At 27.3% G+C, this 27,725-nt stretch overlaps 1 protein-coding gene and 1 pseudogene across 1 annotated transcript in view; one reads left to right on the top strand and one right to left on the bottom strand.

The window, feature by feature from the left end:
* The window catches only part of LOC129962506 (twist-related protein-like), a 99,318-nt gene that overhangs the window by 38,339 nt on the left and 33,254 nt on the right, over positions 1-27,725 (bottom strand). Inside the window, exon 2 of the mRNA XM_056076249.1 lies at positions 3,612-3,686. The gene's annotated coding sequence lies outside the window, so the exon portion shown is untranslated. The remainder of the gene's footprint in view (positions 1-3,611; positions 3,687-27,725) is intronic.
* LOC129964306 (5S ribosomal RNA) lies at positions 13,003-13,121 on the top strand (annotated as a pseudogene).

The following is a 27,725-nucleotide window of genomic DNA, read 5'->3' as shown; positions in this document are numbered from 1 at the left end:
TTCAAATGTATGTAAGCAAATGTATGGAGCCACTTTTTTAAAAAAATATCAAGCAGTAAATTATTTTGAAAAAAAGTCAAATGTTAACTAAAGATAAATACAGATTGCCATATGAAAAATATAATAAAACGTTTTTCAAGTACTCATTTCTTGAATATACATTGGAGAGCAATAGTTTTTACCAAATTGTATTTTTATTACAGAAATAAAAACTTTTTGGACCATTATAACCACAGATTTTAAATTTTTAGATTTTCAAATTCTGTGATTAAATTTTAAATATTTACATATAAATATTTTCTAAATGCCCAATTTTTAATTATTTGTTGGCTTCACTAAAATATAACTAAACATCTTATTTAAATAAATATTGATTTTATCTCTAAGAAATATTTTAGAGTAATACATTAATTAGATAATATATTTATGATTTTTTTTCTAAAGATTTTTTTTAATTTTATATGATTAATTACTAGTTTATATAAGCAAAAGTTCAAAAATCCTATTTTACCATTCAGTCCTCTGCGTATTTTCAAAGAAAATAAATGAAAGGTCACGATTTTGTGCTATGACACTTGAATGGAAAATGCATGCAAGCTAAATTTATGCAGAATGCCTTGGATGCTTTATAGAAATGGCTTTCAAACGCATGCTTTCACAACCTGCATGATGTATGCTTGAAAGCATTTTGACGCATTCACTGGTTCAAATTTAAATTCCATTCCCTTTTGGAAATAAATAGCACCAACGTTTTGTTCCCTAAGTGAAATGCGAAAATTTGGAAGCAAATAATTTCAGTTTCAATGGAAAATAAAATGCTTTTATCACATATTTTTGTTATTCGTAAAATTTTCTCAGTTAAAATTTAGATACCTTTTTTCTCATCCTTTGATAAAACCTGAATTTTTAATAGATTTATTTTTATTAAATTTTCTGTATATATTCAATGAAAAGTTGAACTAAAATGCGAATTATTATGATTAGTTTTAATTCATATACACCATTTATTTTACTATATGTGGTTTCGACGATTCTTTCTCACTAAGGGGTGAGACGCGAAAAGATGTGCGCATTTCTGGTATTAAGTGTATTTATTGTTAAATTTAAACATCTCCTCCTCTCAAACCTTTTTTTCGAATTGAACCCATCCTAGAGCATGCGCAAAAGCATGGAAGGTTTATAATCCGTTGGCAAATAATACTTTCTGAATACTATTTTTAAAATCAAACCATAAGCACAAAATTTAAATTTCAGACGAAGAGAAAAAAAAAATTAAAAAATAGAAGATTAATTCTCTGCTGAATAGATAGTGGTTGTTCATTTTTTTAAATATTTTCTTTTGTCACAATAAACGATCATATTTGTGTACGCATTTTGATTTATGGTTAAAAGCAGATAACGCTGACTCGAACTAGAAATCTGCATATTCTGATATTCACAGTATAGAAACGTGAAAATACCAGATGTATTGTTATAAAGTTAAAAAATAAATAAATGTATCCACTACAAAATGATTTTGTATTGGTTAATTTATTAAATCTTCTTTTTACTGAAAGCAAAAATATTTATAGATATATTTTATGATTTGATTGACGCTGACTCGACTGGAAGTCTGCATATTCAAACATTCGTAGTATACAATGAAAAGATATCAGACACAAGGTTATAAAACTAAAAAGCTGAGAAATGTTTGAATTTATTGTTGAAAGTTGAATTTATTGTTATTGGTTAAATAACACACGAAACATATAGCACACGTAGATATGTGTAAAAAAATTTTATGATTATTGGCTGAAAGCAGATGACGCTGTCTAGACTTGAAATTTGCATATTCTAATATTCACAGTATGCCAATGTAAAAATATCAGAATTATGAATAAATTTTTAACGTGTTCTAAATTTGACTGTATATGAAGCACTTTTCAAAAAGAATCGATTTCACGCTTTCAAATATCTGTTGCCAAGAAAACATTTTTGAAATATATGATTTGGGTATTTTTTTAGACTGGCTAACTGGCTTTTTGTGTAATTTTATATAAAACTTTTTAAATAAAATCTTAATAAAAAATACAATGACGCGTATATGTAGCAAACGGAAACTATCATAGATAAAAGCAAGGAAAATTAGTTTATTTCAACACCTAGTTAAAATTTCAAGAATAATCGTTCAACCAATAATGCTTTTAATTTCCTTTGCCATAATCTCAGATTATATTACAGCATGAGATTTTTTTACAACACTTTAAGTATTATAAAAATAGTTTCTTTAATATTATGAATTTTATTATAGAAGATCTTTTTTCTAGTTTTAATAAATTAGCACGGAATAAATAATAATAACAATAATTTAAATAACAGTAATGTAAATATAAATAAATATTTCAATATGTAAATAATATTTCAACATATTTTACATCATATTAGTAATCATGTTGCCACTTACTAAAATAATATTAAATATTTCCATAATTTCGAAGAGAAGATATTTGTAGACATTATTTATAAATTTTGGCTTAAAGCAGCTTTGTTTAGAAATATGCAATTCTAATATTCACAATATTTTGTAATGATTGTTGTTTGTTTTGTGGCAATTTTAAAATATTTTTCGTGCGCACGAGCGTTTTTTATCGTTACACCTAATGAAAATTCATTAAAAAAAAATCATTCATTTCGATGAATTATTTACTGAAATTTATACATTTATTCAAAATTTCCCTTTGAATTCAATTTAAAAAATTTATTTTAAACAATTTTTGAAACATTCCTTGACATAAGAAATTTAAATATTGTCATTTCAAATTATTTTTATTACAAAACAGTAAAATAAAATTAATTAAAAGTTTAATAATTAAAATGCATATGTCAATAATTAAATGCAAAATGCTAAAACACCTGACTAAAAACCATGACAAACTTTCTTTAAACATCAAAAACTACTATTCTTCAGAGATGAAATACATATCCCATTTTTTTGCTGATGCGCATTTTATTCAAAATATCATGGTTTAAATATTTCTGTTTTTTTTTAAGAATAATCATTTGGTTTCTGAGGCAGTAAGGAAAACTTGGCATATACCGAATTCTTCTGTATGATCTTATATTTTATTATTACTGTAGGTAAACAATTCTGTTCCTCTTAAGTTCACGCACGCATGAATACAAATGAAATTATGGTGATATATATTTAGAATGGCATCCCTCCCATAAAAACCATTTTTCATTTGGATGTAGGAAATGGAATGGAATGGCAGAATGTATTTTTGTATACAGTAGTATTTTTACTTCCAGCTATATTTATATATTATTTATTGAGAAAGCTTGTGGAAGTTCAAAAGTGTTTTAAAGACATAAACAAAAAAAAGTCTTTTGTCTAGATATGAGATAAATTTTAAATTTATATATTTTGAAATTGAATGTTCAATAAATATATTAATTATGTCAGGAAATTTAAAAAAAACATCTTTAATTTGATTATAAATAATTTTACACCAAATTTTTAAATAATTTTAAAAAATTTAATAATTTAAACCTTTTAGTAAGAATTTTTAAATGTAATTAAAAGTCTTATAATTTTCATAAGAGATGCATAAAATTTTTTGATGGAAACTTACTTCAATATTCATATGCTTTATACTTTGATCTGTCTTTCAGTTTTCCACATGTATAACTGTAAATATTGCATAGACCTATAAATAAGAAAGTTGCATTAGAAAGTTTCATTTGCAACAACACAAAGTATTATAGATTTTCTAAATTAATATACTTTTAGTACTAAAAATAATATAAGGATAGGATAAACGCATTGATATAACAACTATTATTTTTATTTCAATCTTTTCGAATTAATTTTTTAGGTATTAAGCACCAATAAAGGTGGGGAATGAGAGATAAATTTTGATGACGATAACGACGATTAAATCAGTCTCTCCCTCTTACAACTTAAATATCATGCTAACCAGAAGACCTCTCAACCCATTTTGAAATAAATTTTATTAGGATTTCATATATTTCAAAATTAAGTCTTCAATATGTAATCCACGCTACCCAAATCGGCACCATATCCACTTGACTATTGCTTATTCTCAGAGAGAATTGATGGGGCACTTGAAGCACTTTATACTTTCGTCTTGACTTTTACATTGTTTTTATTTCCTTTTATATTAAAAAATTTTATTCGAACTCCCCATTTATATAATTGGCAAACGGACACAAAATTTACGATATTTATTGAGAAAAAATCAATAAAAATGAAACGAACCAGAATCGCAAAGAGAATTATGATCAGTATCACTCACCAATGCAATTCTAAAACATTTTTATTAATCAGAGAAATATTCAAAAAGAAAGAACAGATTTAAAATATGTATTTCTAATTAATGGCCATAGCTAGAGACGCATGAGATGTGTCACTGTAAAAAGAAATGTGTAAATTTTTATCCCATCCATATACTCCATCTTTTATTGTAGCTGATTTGTCATGAATATTAGGTATATTTAATTTCCATCAAATCTTTTATACATAACTTTGCGAACATGATTCCTTCAAAAAAAGTTTTTTTAAGCATCAAATTGTGACAGCGATATTTTAAATAGCGATATTTTAAAAACTTGCATTTGTTCTATCAAGGTGAAATTGGACCTTCTTAATGAAGTGAAGTCCAATGACAAAATATTATTGAAGTCTTAACTTCCTGAGTAAATCTATCTTTAAATTGCAAGTTTATTTTGTGGTTTGTCTTTAGTTTCATTTTCTTATTCCTCGTATAAATAACACAGAAAATAAACAATTTTTTTAGTTATCAAATGCAGAAGAAAATAAAGTGGCTAAATATGCGATGAAACAATGGAAATGGGTTGAATTTTATTGCGGCAGTGAAATTAAAATTTTGTAACAAATTTTTAGAAAATATGAACATATAAGAAATTTTTTAAATTCGATAAAAAAAATTACGCGATAAATAAATTAGTATTATTTAAAGAGACCATCTGTCAGGTTTTAAAATGGTGCAAAAAATCGTTTTTTTTTTCTGTAATATTTTTGAGAATTATACTGGAAAGCATCAAACTCTGAAGTAATTTTTTAATTGAATTCATTAATTTCAAAAGAAAATATTCAAAGATGCCCATTCCTACTTCCAAATCATATTTGTATCAAATCTGGTAGCTTTAAGTCAAATAATCTGTCCAGCAAAATATCATCATAGATTCACAGAACTTCTCCTTCATTCTAAAGAGATTAAAATTCAATTAAAAATTCGAATAAATTGGAACTTAGAAAAGCAATAAACCTTGTCTTTTCGAAAGTATCTTAGTAATACTTAAAAAAAAAACGTCGAGGATATATCATGATAAAGACTAGATTTAATAGCTTATTTGACTGGTAGTGTTAAAACATTGCTTATAGTTTAAGTACATCAGAGCTACATTAAGTATTAACTCATCTGTGGTGTCCTTTACGTATAGTAAACATTATTCTGAAATATAGCGCAGTTCCATGGAATCAATATCGATTATTGATTAAATACGCTCCATACAAGAAAGCAGGAATTTAGTTGCCAAAACTTCTCACAATTATTTACTCTCTGGCTTCTGTTCGACTTGACATAACGAAGTGTGTAAGCAAAGTGAAAATTAGAATTGTTTTATCCTTTATGTGTAAAACTAGACAACATAATACGAAGTTGGTGGCGTTCTGGAACTTTTCTATGCGCAGTTAAGTTTATTAAGGGAAAAAGGAATTTTAATTGAATTCCAGGCATGCCTGAAGGAATCGAAGAGTTGAGTTCATTTCAATGTCCTTGAGCAAGATTTTCCTGTGTATACTAAATAAGTTTCCTAAACGTTGTCTTTATACCATGGTATGTAGATTATTTAAATATCTAACGATGCTGGAAGCATATCATGCCTTGAGGATAAAACATTAATTTTTTAAATGATGTTATTTGCCCAAAATGCTGATACATTTTTAGATATTTATATTTCATGTATTTGTACAGCATAGCATTTGTTTCTCAAAATAACTGTACAGTCTATAATTTTATCAAAAGCATCTGAGAAACATTTATTTTACACCATATATTTTGTATTCTACAAAAACATTTTTAATGCATTTTTTTAAATGGAATAGTAAACAAAAATTGGTAATTCAACTTATATTAAAAAATTATTACTTAAAAATATAGCAATTAGACATAGTTTTAAAAAAATGCATCTGGTAAATCATTAGATTAAAAGGAAAGAAATTATAACCAAGTTATCAATGCCATTATATATAAGATCGAAGGAATGACGGATTTATTTGTAGTTGGGAGTGCAATAAAATTTCCAAAATTATTTAGATGCTTCAACGTCTAAATAATTTTAAATAAGGAGAAAAGAGAATTAATTTAATAAAGGCGAAAGAGATTATAGCCAAGTTATCAATGCCATTATATATAAATTCAAAAGAATAACCGATTTATTTGTAGTTGGGAGTGCAATAAGTAATATTTTGTTTCCAATACTTCGAGTATAGAATATCAAGCACGTTTCCAGGGATACAAGAAATTTTCCAAAATTATTTAGACGCTTCAACGTCAAAATATATGGAATATTGCATTTATAATACGCAAAGGGTGACGACACGTCAACGTCTTTTGAATTTTGAGCGTTTTTAAAAATTCCGACCACGTAATATTCGCAACATCTTTTCCATCTACCAGGCTTACAGGCACCAGAATACTCTTACAGTCTTGAAGTTTCTCTGGAGCATGTAAAAATAAAATGAAATAAAAAAGCAAATTTATAAAAGTTATGTTCAGAAAGAAAAAGAGAGGTTGTAAAAACTTCTAGTAAATAAAATGAAGAAAATAAAATACACTTTAGTGAATGGAGTCTCCTTGCTTGTCGTCAGGTTTAAGCGAAGATCTAAAGAAAACACGAAGCAGTACCCAATTGAAACCAGTTTTTTTGTAGGTGATAAGCAATGAAGATTGTTTTCTGCCTCTTGTTTGATTTGGACTATTTCTGTTGAAGTGCCTTTTTGTGTGGCATGTCTCTTTACCAAGCTTAACAACCATTATGATAAAAACACAAAGTAATTCTCGTTTTGAAATAAGTTCTTTTTTTATATTTATTGAACACTGTTTTCTGTTGTTGTTTTTTCATCTAAATTTGAATTATTTTTACTAAAAATGCCAAACATTTTAATCAGTAAGAATTCTTAAGTAGTTTATTAAATATATTTTTTGAAAAAAGAAACTCAAAGCTTTCATTGAATTAGATTATCCTTTCCGTTTTTTGAGTTTCTTCGTTTATTTATTTTTCATCAAAATTTAATCAAGTCAGGAAATAAAGTCTACAGAAAATAGAAGAGTTTTTAAAGAAACATTCGGAAATATAGTTGTGAATTTGAAATGTTTAATTTATCACGAAAATTTACTTAAAATGGATTATTTATAATGTACTTTCCATTCCATTTCATCCTAGAAGACGAATTTTTTTAATTCGCCTCGAACAAATGCAAGTTATAATAAGAATCGACATTTTTAAGAAGCAGTTATTTATTTTTGATCTATTTAAGTAATAAATGGCATGTCACAAATTATAAAAATTATCACAGATTGTCCATTAAAAAATTCTATCGGAAATTTGTTCCTCAATTGTCCCATTACAAAAATGTCATATTTTCTTCATTGAAGAATTTGTGTCATATCTTCATTTCAACTGGATTCAATTTCCTCAGCTAAATATTCAAGTGAATGAAGGCTTTACAAGACGAATTCCATATTATGTCAGTCAATAAATGTATTGCTGTAAAACTAATGTTTTATACACTCTTTATATTTAGTTAATTACTTTTGATAAGATGCCAAATGATTACTTCAGATAAATTTGGAAATTTTTAGTTTGAAATATTAGTTTATCAAGGATATCTCAATATATATATAAATAGCATATTTTGTAATTTTTTCATTAATATATTTTTTGTCTCAAGCAATAAAATCTAATTTTTTACACCATGATGAAATTTTTATCGTATTCGTGGTATTTACTATTCTTTAAATGGTTTGGAAAATAGCTATTAAGCCATGTTTAGAGTAAGCACACTGTATATATTTCGAAAACCTGCCCGAATAATTGCTTCAGGAATTAATTTAAATGCTATGACATGGATTCCCTGAAGACGGACTATTTTATACAGTAATAATTTTGTCCAATCTTTTAAAAATATAATATGGCAATCGAAGCAAGAACATCATTTTGAAAGTCTTTAAATATTTTCTTTTCATTTATGAGACATCAACCAGATATTAAAAAGTTTCATATCTTTAATGCTTTTCCTACAGAATTCGCAGAATCAAATTCCCTTTAATGCTTTTTCGGATATAATTTTTTAAGAAGTAATCATCTAAATGGTGCCTTAAAGGCATATAATTGACATATAAATAGAAGGATTAATTTTGTTAATGACCCTCGAGCAAATCAAAATATATTTTCCACAACTAGGCATTGCATTTCCAGGAATTTAAAAAAAGAATAAATATCTTTTAATGTGGCTATCAAACGGCGCATCTCTATTATTTCCTGATTACTTCTAGTGTATGAAGTATATGTTGAGAAATCTTTATAACATGAGCAATGTATACTGCTGCATTTTTTTCCGAAATTCTCTTATTGAAATGGAAAGAATCTGTTATTTACAATTTTATAGATTAATTTAGAAATCTAATATAAAATCTTTCTTCAGGAAAATCTGCATTTCAAGTTATAAGATCGCAGCCATTTTGAACCACATATCTATAAAGTTAATATTCTAATTGTGATATGAGAGCTAGATGGAAATAATAAAGTCACTAAAAGCACTGTAATTACTTTCATATTTCATCACCTCTGTCATTGCTGTCAAATACGATATTGGACTCCACCGAACACGAGGATGAGAAGATACGTTTAGACTCGATTCGTCTATTTTGTCAGTATTACCTGTATTTACTTATTGGTGTTGTCAGCAATGAAGAGCTGTACTGTCTTATGAGGTGACACATATTCAACATTCATTATGGAATCTATTGTGCATGTTTCATAATATTACCAATATACCTATAATATATATAGGTATTCAAGATATTCTCTCTCTCTCTCTCTCTCTCTATATATATATATATATATATATATATATATATATATATATATATATATATATAATGATGCTTTTCGAATCCTGTCGACTAATTAATATGTAACGAGACATTGTATTTTTGATTTCTTTTTATTCTATTCCGAGTGGCAGGCATGATTTTAACAAGAAGGCGCAATGCAAGACAAAAGCAGAAGTATGAAAGAAGGCAAAAAAAGGTCCGAACAAATGATCACTAGTCTTATATAACATAGGATTTCTGGCCAGGCGCCGATTCAATACACGTGGGTGACCTTTGACACCTTTTCAAGGGTACAGAAGATATCACTTTCATTCGATACGTAGTACTGATAGCGCATTAATTTTAAAGAGGAATTAATTAAATCGGAAGTGGAATTGGATCTCGAAATAAGAGAATATTTTAGAATGAAGTTACGTTGGGCTAAATTAAGATAAAGTTTTACAAATTAATTTGGATTAAATTAAAATATCATTACATAGATATAATATAGGTGTTCCCGTAATATTACCTATGTCAGTCCAATCATTTAGCTTTGAGGTAACTTCTTTTTAGAAAGGTTTTCTACAATATATAGGCCGGTTTTTATAAGAATGATTCAAGTCCGTAATTGTAATGTTTGTGAAAATTAATAGTTGGCATATTAGTCAATTTAAAATATAAGTACTGCAAGTCTACTAATTGATCAATATGTAATTTAATTATATAAATTTGTTTTAGGTGAATTTAATTAAAATAACTTATATTTCAGGGCTCTGAAGGGACTTAATCAGGTTCATAATTCGTCAATTGTAAGACATTAAATTCCAATTCTGAAAAATTAAATATCACTTTAAATATAATTTGTCTTGACGCAAATTTGTTTATAAGTAATAACAAAAGATAACAGCATTACTTTTTTATTTTGAATGTTGATTATATTTACATATTGTTAAATTTACCAAATGATATTGCTACCATTTTGTGTTTCAATTGGGTTAAAATAATTTTGATTTAATATTTATTTTTACCTGAGTTACTATCCGATCTTAATATAAAATTGTCCATTTTTGGTAGAAAATTAAAACAGTATGAGTTTTTTTTTCTTCTGATAAGTAAAATAAAACAACCGCATTCACATGACTCTGCTACCTATGTCTATAGAAATTGGATTCATACTACTTCCTTAAACTCTAAGTATGCAATTTCTTTTATTTATCAGTTTTTCAAATTTATTGATCAATTTAAACAAATCATTTCCATTTTTTAAGCTATTAAATATAAAATAGTTATAAATAAAAATTTTATTTTAAATTAATCGCAAATTATGTGATATCTCACTTTTTCAAATGAACTTATACCACTTTCAAAATAAACGGTCCATATAATAATACTAAACTTGTTTTAGTCGAATAAATGGAATAAATATTTTAAATTGGATAAAGATTTGTACCAATTGAATTTAATTCCTTTTGAAATAGAATTTTTATGATTTATTTAAATATCTGAGTTTTTCTAAGCCATGTTTTATTCCCATAAAAGTATTACAAGAAGGCTTTCAGAAATTTAATAAGTGGAATATTATTCCGAGTTCCTTTGTAGAAGAGATCAAACCATGTTCGCAATTCTTCACGAAAAGATTCCTAATAGCTCTACTTGTAGCAGGCCAATTATATCTCTACTAGCGATTTCCATTAGGGTAATGGGTATTATCGAGCAATGGCAAAAGAACAAAGGAATGTTGACCAAAAAAGAACAAATAAGGAAAGGGCAGCTGTAACGAAAACATTAAAGAGTGTCTATAAAATGATACCCAGGTTCAGTCAGCATGGTTTCTATATTGAATTAGTTATGACAGATTTAAGTATAATATTATAATAATGCCATAATCTAAGAACGATGGATCATATTTCGAAATTCGAGGATTTTTATGTATTTTTTTCTGTGACATTCATCTATCGTCAATTATTTAGGAAACTTATAAATCGAGGAATAGCTTAAAAGCCACGTTATTAAAGTTTCACATTATGAGAAAATAATTGCTTTTCAAGAAGAAAGAATGTGGTCTCCTTGACACATTCTTGCATTTATTGTAATAAAATTGTTAAACATTTTTTCCCAACTTTGAATAAGGCTATGAACTCCTTAAGTGCTCAGATTTTTATTTTCAGAAATCCGAACATTGTATTCGTATGCTTCGTAATACAGTAGAAAAAAACTGTGTCATTGTGCATTAACCGTATACCATTGGGTAATAGTATATAATTTATTAGTTGACGATCTTTTGCAATCATTGGTTGGGCTACATTCATATCTAGCCATTGATCACCAAATGCACAAGTACCGGTTACTACATAAATACAAGGGAACCAAATACGCATTTTGGCCGATCTTTTCTCAACTGATTGAATCCAAAATCTGACACATAATTATAATTTCAGTCAAAATATAACATGCAAAATTTTATTTACTTAAGTTGTTAAGTTATTCATTTATCACGTTTACAAGCATGAGAAAGTGAAGACATGCAGGTGGTCAACCAACTGATTGATTTGGTTCAAGATTTGCTAGAAATATATATTATAGTTGCTAAACATATGCATCCAATTTTATTTATCTGTTTCCATTTTATATTTCTCATGTTCTCTTGTCCTTAAATAGCTGGGCAAACAGACTTTCTCCAAATACGTTTCGTTCAGAATGTTTTGACAATCTACAAATTTGATGTAATGATAATATACCAGATTTCATCCACCTAGCTCAAAGCATCTGAATTATCGCGTTCTTAAACAGATAGACAGAGAGAAAAATATAATTCCCAAAATGTGGTTTTTGAACTGAGGGAGATCCAAAACGTGATTATTCGTAAAATCTCGCGCTCCAATTATTTTTGATGATGACAATACTTTTCTTTCGTATACGAGAAAATAAAAATATCATAGCTAAATAAAACGAATAGTAAAAATTGAATTTTTTCGATTTATTTTGCTTTACATATGCAATATTTTTATTGTGCGTCAAAGGAAAAATAAAATTTAGTTATTGACAAGACTAAAAAAAATTCTGATTATTATTATTATTTAAAAACGATTTTTTTTTGTAAAGATACGCGATATGATACTAAATTTAATAGTGTTAGTTAAAAATCTTGATTGCTATAGTAACTAGAACAAATTAAAAGAAATAAACCCTTTATATTTTCTCGTATATATAATGACATATCAGACATCATGTTTTGCTTACAACTTTGTCATAAGCTAGAAAAATATCCGGTATAAAAATTATGCCTATTGCCTTTAATTTTATTGGTCAATTTGATGAAAAGGCGTGATTCAGGGATAGATAATGTGCTAAGTGTCAAGTTCCTTACGTGCCATATTGTCCTCTTTCGTGGAGATATACGCATATTTATTGGCTGTAGTCATATTTATATACTATCAATCCTATGGTAGATTCAATTCAGTATTTGGAACAAATCTGTCATTATGTCACCAAAATGATTGTCTAAATTTCATATACCTAATTCATTGTAAAGCTTTTGAATTATAACATTCATATTCACATGAATAAAATGTTTAACAGACAATAAAATTTACGGATTTGGATCACATTTAGTGTAGATATATAATGCTGAAGATGTTATGATACACTTAATTTCGACCATACAGCAGTTTGTCAGTCATGTTATAATTTTAACTTTTCATGTTAATATGTTCACCAATAGACATTGATGATAGATTCTACTTGATGAATTTTGTCCAAAGTTTTAAAATACCAATAACTATTTTGTTAAGCCTATCTATTTTCCTCTATCCAGTTCTTTACATTTCTGAGTCATCTTGCTCGAAAAAATATATACATTAGAGATATAACCCCACGACCATTTGCCAACGGCCATACCATGCTGAAAGCACCGGTTCTCGTCTGATCACCGCTGTTAAGCAACATCGGGTGCGGGCAGCACTTGGGAGAGTGACCACCTGGGAACACCGCGTGCTGTTGGCATCTTTTGGGCTGGGATAGCATGGTTGGTAGGGCGTTGGATTCGCATCCCTGTGAGTTCGAACCCACCAGCCGAAGACTCTCCATGTGTGGTGGTTGCTGGCGCACGTATAAATCTATCGTGGTCACAAAGTTCTCCATGTCGGGAGTAATACCACTGGGAGTACTGGATCAGAGGTGATTGTTCTCTGGTTCAGATATAAATTACGATCTGTGGTTGAATGAATGAATCGCATGAATGAAGTACGTCCCGTAAAAAGGGTTGTGACGCATGAGTAGTTAAATCGTACAGTTGGCCTTAGATGGCGTTACTGAAAAACAAGAGACGTAAAAATTTCGGCTTAATTCGCTAACTTAGTAAAAGCGGGCTTGTGTATGACAAGTGCCATCAGAAATAACAATAGCAACGCCACGAAAATGCTATTTTTAGTATTGAGGAGATCTGAAATATAAATATTTGTTAAAACTACTGAGGTTAAATCGTTTGTTATAACCATCGTTAGTTTAGTTCTCTTCATGTAGCTTCGTAATCGAGAAAGTAAAAATAGAATTTTCCTTATAAATGACAGAGGTGCAATGTATGGTGGCATTTTTCTCTGAAATGACCTCGGTATTTGTCATGCCACTAAATATTTAGGGTTACATTTCCTTCGTGGAAATGATTTGATGCTCTTTCTATTGCTCTGTTAATTTTACTTTCGTATCCTATCTCAATTTTCCACGTGTGATAAATGAGTTCTTTTTTTAATAAGGTGGTGTAAGAATCATTGACTTTTAACGGCTAAAGAACAATGGATTAACTCATATCGGGTGGAAAAAATTTTCTATTACTTTGGCAAAATCATAATTAGTAGAAAATAAGTGCACCTCCCGTTCTTTAATCTAAAGATTATTGTTAAACATTATTGTTTCCTAACGGATTCAGAAACCCTCCAAGCTTTGATTCATGCGTCATGACGGGTTTAGTTCTTCAAAATAGGTGTGACAAAAAAGATAGAAGGACATGTTTACATTTAACAATAAATTCGGATTACTCATAGACGAAATTAAATAATAATGTCAGATACTCGCATACACGTGAAAAAAAAATTGAACGGAAGAGTATCTAATAGGGTGGGAATCAAGGTCAAAGAATGACGAAGAAATCCGGAAATGCGCTCATCCTTTCGCGTCTCACCCCTTGGTGAGATAGAAGCGTCAAAAAGTGCTTGTCTCAGGATACCGAAACGAACAATATTTACATATTTATTATTAAATTATAAATATTAAGAAAATTATTCAAATTATCAAATTGCCAAAGATGAATGCTCGATATTTGTAATTTAAATGTTTTGGTGCATGTTGTCTTTAAGACATTGTGTATCTGATCATTGCTGCATATAATGTCCCATTAGAATCCATAAGAATTGTATAAATAACATAGTAATTCAAAATAAAAAGCACAACATTTAAATGTGTTCATCTAAATCAGTATTGATTTAAATACGTAAATAATCATTACTTAATAGATAAGATTTTAAAGCTTAAATTATTTGTCTAATTATCTTTCAACTCTCAAAAATATATAAAACATTTTTCAATTATACCTAATTAAATTGTTCACCAGATAAAAATGAGAAAAGTTGTATAGAATCTATTTTTTTAATATACTCCTCAAACCAAAAGTAAATAAATATCAAGCATCTCATATTTATACCTGGCAACCCAAAAGCAAGTCTACTAATAGCATTAATATGGAAGTTAAAAAAATGCAGACAAAAACCAAATACTCGCAGGCAACATTGCATATAAATCTAAAATAATCCATTTAAGACTTATGCTCGTGCTGTAATATGATCGCCTGAATCATTATTTTCTAATATCTTACAGCATCTAAATCCCATGAGCAAAGTGATTTTTTTGATCGCCTATTTCGATCGCATATTAATTTTATATGAGGCATAAAATAACGCAGCATTTCTAAAATTCCAAGATAGAGATGTGATTTAACAATTACAAAGCGAAAAAAAAATGTAAATATTTGAAAGCTAAGCAAACAAAAACTTTCACAATTCGTCTTCCTCATCAAAAAATAGAAATAAAAAAAACCACAATAAATATTTAATGAATTATCTGAAAACCGTACTATTCTTTTTTTAAAAAAATGAGCTCTTAATAACTTATTAATAATGAAAGTTCTGAAATCTTTGGGTGCTTTCACTTCAATTAATAACACTCTACTCAAAATAACTTTAATAGCAATTCAAGAATAAAATATTTGCTTTTGTGTCTGAAACGCTCCCAATTAAAAAATATATATATTACTTCGCTCTCAAATCTCCGCCCTCACAATCTAATTAAATCCCCCTAAATACGCGGCTATCTAGATAGGACGTTTTCTTTAAAGAATTGAAACTGAAGGAAAACGTTTTTCATTAGATAGAAATTAATTAAAAATATACGAAGCGTAAACGCCTTCTCTTCATTTTGTTGTTTGAAGAATTACCTACACATTATTTACCGATTGCAGGGAGAATTTTTATTGCCTTCTTTTGTGATTTTTATTCTGGCAACGTGATTGGAATTTTATAGCATTCTTAAGTGATTTTTTTCCAGGTGATTTTGAAGCGCAATCATGAAAAACATTGTTTCAAAGGAAACTATCAATTTGTATCATTTATATGGCTTAAAACAGAACTAAAAATATTTTGATTATTTCACCAAAATAATTAAGTGTCAGATTCATACCCGTATTTTATGTATCATTCTTTAAAGATAATGGAATTTTAAGTATTCATGTTTGCCTATCAAACATAATTTTTTAACAATATCTTTCTGGAAAGCATGGTTTATATTATAATACCACAGATACTCATTTTTTAAAGGTTAGCAAGTTCCAGACCTAACTGCATACATAAATGTGATTTTAAGCCAAATTCTTCAAGTTCACATATACTTCAACTGAAGTGGTAAGGCATATTGCTGACTCTCCGACCCGCCCGAAGGCACACGTATAATATAACTGAATGACCGGGTCGCCGCTACAGAAGCACTGGTGCGAATTATGGTTGAGTCCTAAGAGCCATCACCGGTCACAATACAACCCTTCCCTAAGGAAATACGTCCCGTCATCGATGGGAGGAGCCAGACCTCCGCCTTTTCGTGTACCCTCCAGGGTGTCGAGATCCAACCACCATATCGGAAGCCTCTCGCTCTCATTTCGAAGTGCTCTCTTGGGGCGTCAATTGAAGTGGTAAGGATGATTGTTGAGTCCACGACGCTGCATTCACTGAGCGAATTCTTAATATCTAGAGTACAGAGTTATAAATATCCATTGGTAAAGAAGTTAGGGTAATAGGAATACAAGCAAAGTCTTTCTTCATCTTGCCAGCTCATCAACCCCCCCCCCCTCAACTCTCCTTCCTACTTACAGAAACAAGAAAAAAGGTTTCAAATGAATAACGGAATTTTTTTTAGCTGCTTTTACATTTAATTTTGGAAATAACCCTTTATATAAATACTTTTTCAAAATATCAAATTCCATTTTATAAACTACACTGAATTAATATAATATAGTTCAATATTATAACATTATAAGGTCAAACAATTTTTCAAGCGATAATTGGTATGGTTGTGATAGAATAAATTAAATTATTCGGGGTTATTTTAATATCCATTAATTGTTGGAAATGGAGAGCAATTTGTAACTTCCCTTTATTATTTGTTGTACTTTAAAAAATAACATGTGATGGAATTGAAAAGACAGTTAAATTAAAATCTGTTGTAAAATGAAATTACTTTTATTTCTGGCAAATTTTGTGTAAAAATAAGTAATTTTTGCTTTCTAAAAGAGCTGATTTTTTTAATCAATTTTACTTTAAATCTCGGGTCATATTTTTATAACAATCATTTTCACTAACGTTTTTGAAATTTTAAATAATCATCATCAAGAAAATATTTAATCTTTTACTTACTTGCACTTTATTATTACTTTTAAGAATGAAGATTTATTTTTGAATTTTCAAAATATATCTTTCTCATTTTTATTTCCATTATTTTTTTTTCTTCATTTTCTAAAAATTCATATTTCAAATATCACTTAATAATTTTTGTATGATATCCCTTCCATCTTGGGAATCAGCGCTCTAAAATAATCACTAATTAATCTTGAGATAAATCAAGAGATTGAGTTTTAATTCTTTAAAGAAGAATTGTTTTTTTTTTATTCTTAAAAAATAGTAATTTTTAAAAGCGAAACAATAAATTTTAATGATTTTAGAAAAGTATCAAAAATAATTTCGAGATTCAACTAATATATCTGTTGTAATTTCAAAAAATTAAACTATATATATATAAATATTTAAGTAAGGATTAATTTAAGTATTAAAAAACTGATTTTGCCTTAATGAGAATTCTGAGAATCTCCTTATGGGAATTCCTCTTTCATCATCTTGAAAAAATTATTACGATTTCTCAGCAGATGAAATTAGATATATTTCTCAATTAATAATAAAATATTTTAATGCATTCTTATATTTAATTTTATTTTTGGGAGTATTCGACAAATGTGAATAATTTAAATATCTGATATATCAACATTTTTAAAAACATTTTCATGCTTTACATATTAAGCAGATTGGATATTAGACTTTCCTTCAATGCTCCAAAGAAAATGTTAAATAAATATATATTAAATAAATGCGATAGTAAAGTAAATATATAAGCTTATTGAGCAATTTACTAAAAAGTTAATGTGTTAATACATGCATATATACGTACATGCATGCATATGTGTGTGTGTGCATGCTTACGTGTAGGTGCATGTAAGGCACTTTAAGTAGCTTTTCAATGCTATGAACGCAACACAAAATGAAAGCTTCTGTTCAGACAAGAATTGAATACGTCATGAAAATAAAAATATATACATATATATAGAATTTTTCCTAAAAAGATAATTAAAATTGAGGGCATTCAAGAATATTCTTTCTTATCAATACTGTTAAAAAAGAATAAATTTCTTCTGATGGTTTCTATTAATAATAAAGATCAATGTGTGTTTGCCTGTGCATTTGCATGATGACGCTTTACAAACCATACTGTTTCATCTACATCTATCAAATTCCGCACTCATATACTTGAAACGACGAAAGAGCGTACTCGCGATTGCTTATAAATTTTAATTAGAATCCTAGTTAATTAAAAATTAAGTTGAATTTTAGCATTTTCTTGCGATAACACTATTACACAAATATGAATTTTCTTTTTACCGTTGCAAAATTTTAAAAGTGATCATTTCAATAGTACTAATTTAATAGTTACGCATTTTTTTAAAAATTTTAGCAATCCCTTTTTAAAAAAATTGCCTATTTTTCAAAGGCAAATTATAATGTTTCCTTGAAATCAAACAGTTTTCGTTGTTTCATCATATATTTAATCACATTGTTTTTCTTTTATTGTTTAAAGCTAAAGAAAAAAATTATATTAAAAGCCTGTGTAGTTTACAAGACAAAGAAAATATTAAAGTTACTATACTTCCAAAGGGCGATGAATCGGGTATTTACATTTTTAGTCGCGTTATGATGTCATAGGAATAGCTTCCATTAAAAAAGTTTTAATATGCAATTATTAAATTATACATAAGACAATTAACATAAAGCGACTTTGATATCTCGCGATTTGGTGGAATCATTGACGTGAAGAATTTACACGATTTAAATGAAATTAAATATAACGTATCTCGGCAAACCAAGTAGTCGCCAGAGTCGACGAGTAAAAAATATAAACTTCTGTGAGCTTAATAACTTGTGGTTACTTTAAACGCTTTTAGAATACAGATTTTAAATCGGCTAGACGCCATAATTCAAGAAAAAAGCACTCCTTTTTTTCAAAACTTTATATTTTTTCTTTACAATTTGCGTTTCATCATAACAGCTTAAATAAGAAAAACAATAATAAAACCTTTTTATCATGCAGAGAAAAAAAAAGACCTTATATATACTTAGACTGAAAAGAAACCAACACAACAAAATTCCTTGACATCTTATTAAAGCTCAAGCAATTGATATAAACCCTAATTTAAGTGCACATCGTCAATTTACGAGAAAATTAATCTTAACAGAGGATTCATTAGGCATTCCCAGCAAGATTTCTTGAAACATTATCCGTTCCCGTACAAGATGTATGGCTATAATTTTTAACGACCACCAAGGTTGGTAGTTTGATGTAATATTTAACTCCGGAGTATAAAAGACATAGGCATAACCCATCTGCTACTGACGGATGGTTATTAGATGATATTTAGACAGACTAAACAGGGTGTGTTTAGAGTAATAGGTTAATTAATTCCTCAAAAGAACAGGTAAAAGATATCTCTAAGAGAGAAAAATATAGTTTGGTGCATTCTCTTGACAAGAAAATTCTCTTTGTTCTTTGCTAGAAATTACCACTAAACACCGTAAGAAAAATAATTTCTTTCTTCACAATGATTGTAATTAAATCGCTCAATTTGAAGTATCAAAAAGTATTGCCATCATTTAAGTATACTTTTTTCAAATTTATTAAAGACGAAGGTGGAAATAACAATAGACGATGTTTAGAAACTTTGAATATAGTTATGAAATTTCACGTGTTAATATTATTTATTAGTGGTTGTCAAGCGCAATCTTGAAATAAAAGATAGGATAAAAAAGGAATAAAATAGAATTTTAAAAAAAGAAATGGAAAGAATAAAATAGAATCAAAAAGGAATAAAATAGAATAAAAAAAGCAATAAAAAGGAATAAAATAGAATTAAAATTAATTAATAAAGTGTTTAAACGATGAAAATTCCTTATGGATTAGAAGGTTTGATTTTCACAATGCAATTAAAATGAATTTCAAATATTATAAAAAAATAATATTAAATCCCAAAAATGGTAAATTAGATGAAATCTGACCTAACAGTATTAACAAATGACAAAATAAATAGCAATTAAATAAGAGCAGTTATATTAATTAAACGGCTGCAGAAATATCTGTAGTTCACAGTATTCGCCATATTTTGTAGAACTTTACAAACATCAAACAATGAAGTTAAAAATTGGATATACACATTTAGAAGTATGAATGGGATAAAATTTAATATATTAAATTTAATACATTATTTTCTGGCCGAAATTTAAAAAAATATCACTTTACAAAATTACAAAATATTAAAAATATTATCAGGACTCAATATTTATTCACACATATACCATGAAATCATTACTTAACATAAAAGAGTAAAACAAATTTGTAATATTTATTCGGTAATAGTTTTGAAATTTCATTTTAAGTGCGATTACGTCAGTTTCCGAAGAAGAGGAGTATTTTGCAATATAAGCTGAAAATTACTTCTTGGGTATTTCTTTTCTTTTTTTTTTGGTAACTTTATTCAACAAACTTAATATATGTATTTATGAAGGTGTGTTGATTGCATGCATTTCGATTAGAAAGAATTCATTTAGTTAACAAAGTTTGTTGGACAAATATGTTTTCTGCTTGTGTAAAAAGAATACAATGAAAAATATTAACGTTAGAACCTCATTATTTCTTGAAATTTCTCTTATACTGTCACAATGCATATGTATTGCTTAGGTCCTTAAAATTTTAAAATTGGTTTTAGAAAATAAATAATTTGTTAAATAAAAAAATAATTTAAAATATAAAGATTCTTTTTGTTTTTTGAACTTTGTCTATGTATTTCAAATAATATGCTTCATCCTAATAAAAAGTCCTCAAAATAAAAATAAGTAATTAAAATTTATACGTTAATTATTCTATATAGTGATTTAGAGGGGACCAATAAATTTAATTTATTATTTGGGTTTTCTGAGGAATATACTAAATTTTGTCACTTTTGATGTTCTCAAATATTAAATAAATTTTTCCTGCATTGATTATGCAATCATAGGTTTTTAAAAATTTAATGAACATATATATTTATTTTAAGACGGAACCAAAATGAAATAATATTTAATATGAATTCTAGAAAATTTTAAATTAATATTAACAATACTGGATAATAAACTTTGAACTAATTCAAACGAAACCATTTAGAAATATAATTGAACGTGAACTGCATCATACTTCTTGCAGTGTTTGAACAACAAACAGATGGTTTCTTTGTATTACGGTTTTAAAAAAAGAAACAAAGTAGATTTCTTTAAAAATCAGAAGTTTGCATTTGAACCAAATTTTTTTTTTTTTTTTTTTTTAGCTTTTCTTGAATATTTTTTTCTAAACGCTAAATTATTAGTTATAAAATTATTTACTTAAAAATTTTTAACGTAAAAGATATGAAATTTTGTAAAATCATTAAACTAAGTAAATTATTTTTTAATCAGAAATAAATAAAATAATTCTGCATTCATTGAATAAGTCCTACAACAACTGTATGTGAAAAATAACAAACCGAAATGAATAAAATTAATCCTAAATATTAATAATGCTCAATACAAAATAACAATCTGAGTTATTTTATAAAAATGTAAATTTAAATATAATGTTGTCAAAGGTGCAATGCGAAGAAACTGATATGCATATTTGAAACTTAACAATGCCTATAAAATCCTTCAAAGTGCTCAAGGTCATGATAACTTTGCGTCATGCGTCTACTGTCTACTCCAAGAATTAATTAATACATAAAAGAGAAACACACCCTCTAGGGCTGTCTGATTAGGCCATCCACTTAGACATATAGACTGGACCTTCCCTATTGTATGCTGGCATCATTTCCTAGGAGCCAAGCCACATTAATTAATCAAATAAGCGAAAGATCATTCCTGCTATAAATGAGCGAATCATTTGGATTAATTGGCGATAGCCGCACCATCCACTAATACAAATAAAAAAATAACAATGGGCTGGAATGGATGTACTTCAGCAGTTTAGTAATTAGTATGTGAGTTGTTGAGGAAAAAAATGAGCTAGATAAATTTTAAAGATGGATGGTTTGGTTAGGGCTATGTTAACGGTTCCGTGGAATTATGATTGGTTATCATGGCGAGCGTTAATGTGTTGGAAAATTTAAGGCTGATTGCTGATGTGGTGGTGAAACAGTAATTGATTGAGTTTCAGGGGGGATGATATGAATTTGAATTAAGGTCATAAACTATTTCTGATTAATTTATGATATAGAATGAAGGAATGCGAAATGATATATTAGAGAATTCCTTGAAAGTAATTACAGGTAAATAAAAATGAAAATTAATTAAATGTGATATATGCAACAAGGATTTGAATTCATGGTTTTAGTCTACCTCAAAATTAAGTAATTTAAATTGAAGACCGGTATAACGCATATCAATATAGCTTTTTTTTTAAATCTAAAAAGTGTTATAAATATAATTATTGAATAAATATACTGACCTTCTTATTCATTAAAATATATTAAAACTATGATTGATAGAAACCAATTATTTACAATCTATATCAATAAATACAGCTCTATTTTACATAGCAATTTTTTTCACTATTTTTTAAGCAATACTAAAATGGACAATTTAAATAAATTTATGAAAAACATTAAAATTTAAATATAAGTATAGACATAATAAGAAAATATATATTTTTTTCTAAATGGTATTTCAAAACTATTTATTTATTATTAAGCATTCATTTAAAAATCTTATTTCTGGGAAATGACAATTTTTCTGCCTTTATTGGAAAAGAAAGTTTATGTTTTAAGCCCCACAAAGGATTTTATGCTTACTATATATAAAAATTATTTAGAGTAAAATATCATTTGAAGATTTTTTAAAATTTTACTACATAGTTATTTACAAAGAAGCATGTTCATACGATATTTTAGGACATACTGTAAGAATTGAACGTCGTATAAAGAAAATATTTATTTTAGCTATAAAATTTGTTTTCTAAATAATCTACTATTTGTACACGTGAGATTGTATATTTTATTTTTCAAAAGTTTATCCAGTAAAGTAAATTTTTGCAACAGAGTCAGTGATTTCTGAGAAGTAATTACTTTTAGAATAAATATTTCTTTGCTAGATTTAGAACCACTTACTTGAATTAAATATTTTAAAATGGCATATATTATATAGTAAATATAATTATGTCATATAATTATATGGCAAATATAATTATGCCATATTATGTAATTGTATGGTAAATATATATTAAAAATTGTGAATTAATTCCAATATGTTTTTTAATTATATTAAAAAAACTTGATTTTCAGTTAGTTTAAATCAAACTGCATGACATATTTTTTCTAAGAAAATCAAAAACTGAGTGATAGACACTTTGTAAAATTAATTTCAAAGATAATATTTTAGCTGAAATTACTAATTGTTTAGTTGTTACTTTTTTTAAAAAAATCAAATGTTCAATAAACATTTCATTTATCGATAATTAAAATATAAAATTGGCATTGACAATAAGTAAAAAATATAAATTGTAGAAATAAATATTACTGAGCAGTATATTTTTTGAACTTAGTTCAGAATTCTTAAATTTTCAAAAAAAATATTTTCAAAAAAAAAAATTAAAATATGAAATTTTATTCTCATTTATTATATTTTTTATTATATATTTTTTTTATTATATATCTTCTTATAAACAAATGCCTATAGTCATTCTTCGTTGGATTAATTTAATAATATTACATAATTAAATGGAGGTCTAGAAATAAAGAATTTTTTAAATGTAATATTTTGAATATTAAAATAAAATGATAAATTGTAAAAAATAATTTAATTGGTTCATATCTTATACCTGTTGAATAATCAAATTGCTTTACCGAAAAAATAAAAATAAAAAGTGAATGAATCAATTCATTGAATTCATTATCTCAACCTATAGCTTTAAAATTATAATAAAACTAAGGACTGAATTTTATTTGATTTGTTACATGTTTAGCCTCTAGCTGTCTGTTGAATCTAATTAACATTTTTCCTTTGAGAAAGTGGCATCGTATATAATTCGTTTTTTCACATTTTATTTATACGGTCAGATGCAAAATTAGTTCGGGATAAATTATACATCTATCAAAGAAGAGAAGACATATAAATAAGACGAGTAAGTACTAACACACCCAAAATATTACCAGTTAAAAATATGTTACTACCAACTGTCGAAAACACAAGTGGTCACAATTAAAATTAAGATTCAAGTTATCAGCAGCGGAACAAATCGATTAAATTAAAATAAAAGTTTATTGATCAATGACGAAAATCAACCTAGATTTTTATCGATGAAATTGGTTTGATGGTTTTTTTTGCTATTGGATAAAAGGTCACAAACCATCATTTATTTTAAGATGCAATCAATCATTCTTGTTGTCAAGGGTTCAGTATAAACGCTTTGCGCGATTAAACCTTGTCAAACAGAGATTTTAATATACTGATGGCTGTCATCTATAATGATTATAAAATCAGGTTCTTAAATCTATTAGCTGGGACAAGCAACCTTCCGTCAACGCTGTTCGCAATTTGCAATTTTGTAAATAAGAAATTCAGAAACTTCAAAGGATCGCAATTTTTTAAATATTGATTTAAATTTAATAGAAAATACAATTATATGTTTGTGTGGTGCAATATTCTTCAGTTTCAAATGTCCAGCTCCTCAAATAAAAATAATTATAAAAACAATTTAAAATAATGAACAAACAGTACAAAATTTTGTGGTATAACATTGCGTGTTTTTACAAATTTCTCCTATGTATTAAATATGAAAGAATACATAAGGAATTTTAAAAAGAATGCAAGTGTATGCCTGTAATATAATGTTTATTCCGTTATATTAGAAAATAATAATAAAAATAATGTTAATAAACATTCTAATGATTTTTAATTTTTTATATAAAGGCACCCTTATTAGAAGTTACCAATAATAAATTCTTTTTAAATATATTAAACTGAATTTTATGCAGAATCAGAAATTTTTTTATTAAATAATTCTCAGAAATGTAGAATAAGTTATGAAAAATTATTATGCTGTAAGAATAAGATTTCAGTGCTAAAGAATTATCTCTTCTGTATTCATATTTTAAAAAACTATGCATGATTTAAGTAATCAAAAAGTACCTTTTGTGTTACAATAATAATTATTAGAATTTATGTTACTGAATAATTGTTTGTTTCAATTATTTCAGCAAAAAAATGACTTAGTATTAATTCGTTGTTAATTCTTAATTCTCCATATTATTATTTGGACTTCTACAATGCATTAAGTTTCTATGCGATATTGCAGTTATGAGCCGTGCAATATCGAAAGCGCAATAAAAATATTTTAAAAATTGTATGTATTTTTGTACGGTATGCAGGGAAAAGAATAACAGCTGGTGATTAATTACGTATTCAAGGCTTTTAAAAATGTTTGTCATAACAATAATTTCAACAAAAGGAAAAAAATGAGAAAATTCCAAAAATAAACGTATGTACTGGTACGTAAAAATTGTATGTACAGTTGTACGTTCTTGTGGTAAATGAATTTATAGCTATGAAAAGAATAACAGCTGATGATTAATTACGTATTCAAGGTTTTTAAAAATGTTTGTCATAAGAATGATAGACGTATGTTTCAACAGAGGGAAAAAATGAGAAAATTCCAAAAATAAACGAAGTAGACATATCAAAAATCTCTAATAGAATATAAACAAAATTTATTTGTCGATACATTATTTTCGAAATGCATATTATTTCCGAATAGCAAATGATGCAACAGATATCAATTACTGACAAAAACGCTTGAAGGGCAATTACATTAAGATAGATGACACAAAACTCTCTTTCACAGAAAACGGCAATTTTTATCGGAATTTTTTATTGATGTTTATATTAGCGTCATTCATTTCACCATGTTCTGAAATTTCTTTTGCCGAAACCGTCGAAATTGCGATAATTGCTTTCTTCTTTAGAGTGCTCAGAATAGATATAAATTTATTCTCTTATATATCAGTTATAAACTAACATAATGCAATTGGAAGATTGATTGTAAACTTAATGTGCTACCCTGGAAAGAATTAAAACAAATCTCTTAAAAAATCAATCAGTGGATATAAAATCAAAGGATTTTAATTTATTGTCATGATTATTTTAAGTACCTGGGAAATCAAACTTCGCTCGGCAATTTTTTGTAGAATCGTATTTTTTCGGAGGAAATTTTTTCGATAAATAATTCTAAGGCAATAATTGTATTGTTGCTATTGGATGTGAGCCGGATGCATTTGTATTCCGATAATGTCATGTAGCGCCATCTCACAAAAGTTTGAGATGCCAGTATGTTATCCTATTATGGCAACAATGGAAGTACCAGAAAAATTTATAAGATGACGGTATATAACATTGACAGCATGAGAACAGATAGAAAAAAGGTTCAAATAGTTAGTTATTCAAAAAAATTATATGCATAAAATCGCATTTTTTTCAAGAGAGAGGCCTATATAGACAAACTTAAAAAGCAAAACTTTATATAAATATAAAATTTGATCCAAACCGTTAGAACCGTTTCCCAGGCACACGAAATAAATTCATATTTGTATAAAAGGATTGTTCATTTAAAGTTATAAGATAAATGGAATTTTAATTTCTTAAATACATGTAGGAGATTAAGCTCTTGTGATTCGTGAAGTACAAAAATGAATCCTTATAGATTGTTATTTTTCAAAATACTTTAGGTCATAGTGAAGGAAATTTTAGTGATCGAAATCAGAAGTCAGTGTTTGAAACACCAATTTATTACAAAATAATTAAAATGTCTACAAGATGATTAAAAAAACTCTGCAGTCTTTAGATTTAAAAATGTTAAGTAATGGAAAATAGACAACGAATTATGAAATTAATGTAAAAGAAGCTGTCAGTAATGTTTGGGGATTTTAAAAACAATAATATTACAAATGAAATTCTGAGTTAAATTATGTCCCGTTTAATCATAAACTGTATGCTGCATTTTGTGTTTTCGACAACAGTTTTAGATGAACAGCCCATAAAAATCAATACATCAACTAGAAATTAACTGCTGAAACCTTATTCGAGTGATTAAATAGGGCTTACTGAGTGAGTACAGAGACTATAGTTACTAGCTATCCATTTTCAGGGAACCAAAAAAAAAAAAAAGTTTTTTTTAAAGTATTATGTTGAATTTCCGTCATTAAATTATTGTTCTTTACAACAAAATATAATGGACACTGCATTAAATTCTTATGCAGTTTATCCCTTTGAATTCGAGAGAAAAATCGAAACGCCGACTAAATACCAATTTGGACAAAAAGGGAGGGGGGATGAAAATACTCCCCGTGCTTATCTAATTATTGTATTTGCTATAATTTCCACCACATTAATTAAGAAATTCTTCTTTTATTTCATTAATGAGAAACCCAATTCAAATATAACAATATTTATAACAAATAACACAAATAACGCACAATATAACAAATTATTTATAGGTTGATTTCCGAGAAGTTAGATTTGTTCTGTGGGAAGAGGAAATCCTGGTGACTCAGTAGGGCCGCATATGTATCTGTTCCCTCTCAAAGAGAAAATTTCTATGGTACAATATTTTTATTCCCCCTTTAATCAAAGGTTAAGAGAGGTCTAAAGTATTTCAACAAAACACCTTCGAACCCAATGGCCTCTTCCTCCAGAGAGA

Source organism: Argiope bruennichi, chromosome 3 (genome assembly GCF_947563725.1).
Source record: "Argiope bruennichi chromosome 3, qqArgBrue1.1, whole genome shotgun sequence".
Classification (NCBI taxonomy): Eukaryota; Metazoa; Arthropoda; class Arachnida; order Araneae; family Araneidae; genus Argiope; species Argiope bruennichi.
Note: the sequence above shows the minus strand (reverse complement) of the source record. Positions and strands in the feature narration are given on the sequence as shown.